Source organism: Carlito syrichta, unplaced genomic scaffold (genome assembly GCF_000164805.1).
Source record: "Carlito syrichta isolate Samal-C Ts95f unplaced genomic scaffold, Tarsius_syrichta-2.0.1 Scaffold304770, whole genome shotgun sequence".
NCBI classification, from domain to species: Eukaryota; Metazoa; Chordata; class Mammalia; order Primates; family Tarsiidae; genus Carlito; species Carlito syrichta.
Window position 1 is genome coordinate 266,253 of NW_007248866.1, and position 4,385 is coordinate 270,637.

Consider the following 4,385-nt stretch of genomic DNA (forward strand, 5'->3'; position numbering starts at 1 on the left):
GGCTGATTTTTGATTTATTGTAGAGATGAGGTCTTGCCAAATTGCCCAGGTGGGTCTCGAACCCGCGGGCTCAGGCAATCCACTTGCGTCAGCATACCAAAGTGCTAGGATTACAGGTTGAGCCACCGAGTCCGACCCGTTTCTACTTTTTGTCTCTATAAATTGGACCACTCTAGGTAGTGGACTTACATAACATTCATCCTTTTGTGACTGGCTTAATTCATTTAGCACAAAGTCTTCAAGGTTCATCCATGGTGTAGCATGTGTCAGAATTCTTTTTTAAGGCTGAATAATATTCCATCAAAATGTTCTATATTTTGTTTATTCTTCTGTCGATGGACACCTGGGGTGCTTCTACCACTGGCGCTTGTGAATAATGCTTCTGTGCATGTGGGTAGACACACATCTCCTTGAGCCCTGCTTTCAATCTTTTGGGTATATACGTATAAGTAGAATTGCTGGTTTCTATGGTATCTCTTTTAATAACTTTTTCGAGGGACCATGACACTGTAGGAATTTAAAAAACTTTTATTGAAATATCACATACATACAGAAACATGCACAGGTCAAATTTCACAAACTGCACACACACACGAAACTCAATCATAAAACAACATTATCAGGCCCCCAGAACCCGTTGTGCCTTCTTCAGAGTCTTACTCCCTCTCTGACTTCTAATAACATCAGTTAGTTTTGCTGGCTTTTGTGCTCAGTAAATGGATCTGTGATGTGGGTACTCTCTTGAGTGTGGCTGCTTCTGTTCATGGCTGTGAGATTCACCTGTACTATCGCATGTGGTTGTAGATGGGTGATTCTCACTGCCCCGTAGCGCCCCCTTGTGTGAATATAGGCCAATTTGTGCATCCATTCTATTGCTGATAAGCATTTGGGTAGTTTCCCAGTTTTAGCTGTTATGACGAGTGCTGCTGTGACCTTTCTTGTACATGTGAAAACATGGATGCATTTTTCTTGGGCAAACCCATAAGAGTGAAATTCCTGGGTTGTGTGTCCAGATTTACTTTACAGGTTTCCAAAGTGATTTTACCATTTCACAGACTCGATCGCATTGTATGACAACTCAGGTTACTCTATATCCTTGCCAGCATTTTCTCCTACCACAATACTTTCTAAACATTTCTTCAAACAAAAATCACCAAATCAACTAACATTTCTTGAGTGTCTACTCTGTGCTAGAGGCTCTTCTACAATGCAGAGACAGCACTGAGCAAGACTATCAAAAGGCCTACTTCTCCATGGCCTGTGATCTCAAGGATTCTGTGGGGTTATCCAGTAAACAGAACATGTGGGACAGGTGCTGAGAGCAAAGGTGGGGGAAGCAGTGGAGATGGGGTTTAAGAGAGCTCTTGGGGGCCTCTGGTTGAAATTCTGCAGCTTCATTCTCCACCAGCAACTTCTTCTTAGTTCTGGCAGGGAGAGTGAGTTACAAAATGCAAACAGTTATAAAGTGGATTGATGAATCGCATTGCTCCGTACTTTTTGTTCGTCTGTTTCTTGACACATTCCCAATGTTTGTACCAAAACAGTAGCCTTCTACTATCTTGACTCTAAAAGTAAAATGGAGGTGGGCAAGCTGTGTACCTGGTTCTGTGCAGGCGTCAGAGACACAGAAATGAAGAAGCTAAGAGTTTTGCCTGTCCTGGTGCAGTAGGGGACATGGACAGCACCCCAAAGCCATGATAACGGAATATGCCCTGCATAACAGTGGCGCCAAGGAGGGCCTGGTTCTGCTTGGTAAGGAGGGGAGGGCTTCCTGGAAGTGGGGACTCTGAAGTCATATCCTGGAAGAGGAACTGGAGGTCATCAGATGGAGACTGAACTGGGATTCTAGGAAGGGAGAAGCTTATGCAAAGAAATAAAGAAACAAAACAGATTATCATGCTCGTGTGGCTCCAAGTAGTTCTTGCAGGTGGGATATGGTGGATATCAGAGGTCAGCATGCAGAAAGGATGGAGATGACCATATGAGCTCAGAGGCAGGTCAAGGATCTTCCTTATCTTGTGCTTCTCAAACTAATGCAAGTCTGAGACACAGGGATGCACCCCAGGGTACGTAAGAGCAAGAGCCTTGGCTCTGGAACCAGGTGGACCTGGGTCTGTGTCTTAGTCCATTTGTGCTGCTCTAACAAAATACCTTAGACTGGGTGTTTCATAAACAACAGAAATTTATGAATCAGGCAGAGAGCAGACACTCTTGCTGCTGTCCTACCCATTGTGCCCTTCACAACGTATCTTCCCTTTTTATAAATCTACCTTTCTTAATTTAAAAAAAAGAGAAATTTATGGATCACAGTTCTGGAGCTGGCAAGTCCAGGATCAAGCACCAGCAGATTCTGTGTCTGCTGAGGGCCTGTCCTTGCAGACGTCACCTTCCATGTGTCTTCACATGGTGGAAGGGGCCAGGGAGCTAGCTCTAGCCTCTCTTATAAGGCCACGAATCCTATCCATGAGGGTGAACCCTCAGGACTTAAGTAGATTTCAGAGACCCCTCATCTTAAGACTATATCACATTAGGTAGTAGGTTCCAATACATGAATTTTGGGGGAAACAAAATTAGTACCATATCAGTCTGCATCCTGGCTCAGTCACTTACTTGTGAGTGACTTTAGGGAAGTTAATATCTCTCAGCCTTAGTTTGCTTATCTGTAAAATAGGGATAATAGCAGTGCCTTCCCCATAAAGTTATTTTTAGGTTTAGATGAGATAATGGATGCAGAGCACATAGTACAATAGCTCTAATAAAGGCTAAACTCATAGTATTACAGTATTACTTGATAATGTGTCTGAAACTTTTTCCCTGATTAGTACATTTTGACTCAGTAATATTTAATTCAAAATTTATTTTTGTATTAAATCCACAAATATATTAAATAAATACTATATGCTAGTGGCAGGTGATTTACTTGTTCTTATTCTCCTTTGACTTCAGGGATTGCAGGGGAGGACTACGATTGTGAGGCTCTGGACTGAGGCTCTCCCAAGGGAGACCGAGGCACCATCTCCTCCAGAAAGCCCTCCCTGGACACCTTCCTTCTGGGCCCCACTCTCTCTGAGCTTGTCCCATTTATAAATCGTGGTTTCATCTCAGTTGTGGTCTTCTCGAGGGCTGGGTCCCTGTTCATTCCTATACTCCTGGCTCAAGGCAAGAGTTGTCACCCAGTGGGCATGTGACACCAACCCCAGGACCCTCTTTGTGTTTTGCTTCATAGAACCTTGAGATCATGCCAAGAAGACAGAAAACCATTTGGCTCCTGATTGTTGGCTCCCATGCCCTTGTGACATTTGAAAAGCATGCATGTCCTTTCAACACAAAGTATCCATACCACAAAAAGTCCTCGGTCACCCAGATTTTATAAACCAGCAGGGAGAATGAGTCCTTTATCAACAAGGTTGCAAACATGGTGGGTGCAGATAAATGCAGAATGCAATAGACTAAGGAAGGTGCGATCTAAACAAGGGTTTTCAGGAAATGATGGATCACTGCTCTACAGAACAAGAAGAAAAAGCACAGAGTTTAAAAACCTGCTTGTCCCCCAGTGCAGTTTACTCCAATGGAGATGGAGGTAGAGACTGTCATTAATTGCAGGAGACATCAGTCCTTATGAGCTGCTGAAACAACTGGGAACTTTCTGGTGGTTGAGATTCTGTTTTGGTGGTCTTAAAGGGGCTTCCTGTCCCCCACCCAGTGCGCCTCCTGGAGACACAGGAATAAAGACCCCAGGGGTCAATGACTTCGGAAGGAGACTGAGACCCGAGGCCAGCAGTGGACAGGGACTAGCAGGGTAGGGACAGGGATATCTCTTCAGGACAGCAGGGCTCCTGGGATTGGGTCCATGTGTGTGTTTGTGTCCCTTTCCAGATTGTCTATTCAACTTCCATCCTGACATCTCACCTCAGGGTCTAACAGTGACCTCAAAATCAACCTGACTCAGATCCAGCTCCTGTTAGTTTTCCTTTCTATGTTGCACATCTAACCTACTCCTGCCCCGTCTTTTGGTTCAGTGAAATGTGTTCACTTTCTCAGCCTCATCCTAGGATTCTTCATGAAGCCTCACTCTCCATGCCCATAGCTTCTCCCCAGCCAGTACTGAGTTGACGCTTCTTCCTCCAGGATCTGCCTTTAATCTGACCTCTTCTTGCTGTCCTCACTGCCACCTCCTAGTCCCAAGCAACATCATCATTCCTCTCCTGGGACTTCTGTGCCAACCCCCTCATCCACTCTCACTCCTAAAGGTCCATGCTCACACAGCAGCCTGAGGTGCCTTTAAAGATGTAAATCAAGCCATTACATTCCTTGTGTAGGTCATCAGTGACTTCCCATCTCACAGGGAGAGTACAACTTCAAGTCCTTCCATACCCTTGAGGTCT

At 44.7% G+C, this 4,385-nt stretch overlaps 1 pseudogene; it reads right to left on the reverse strand.

Annotated features, from left to right (window-relative positions):
- LOC103263250 overlaps nt 1-4,385 on the reverse strand; it is a 9,790-nt pseudogene extending 5,405 nt beyond the window's left edge.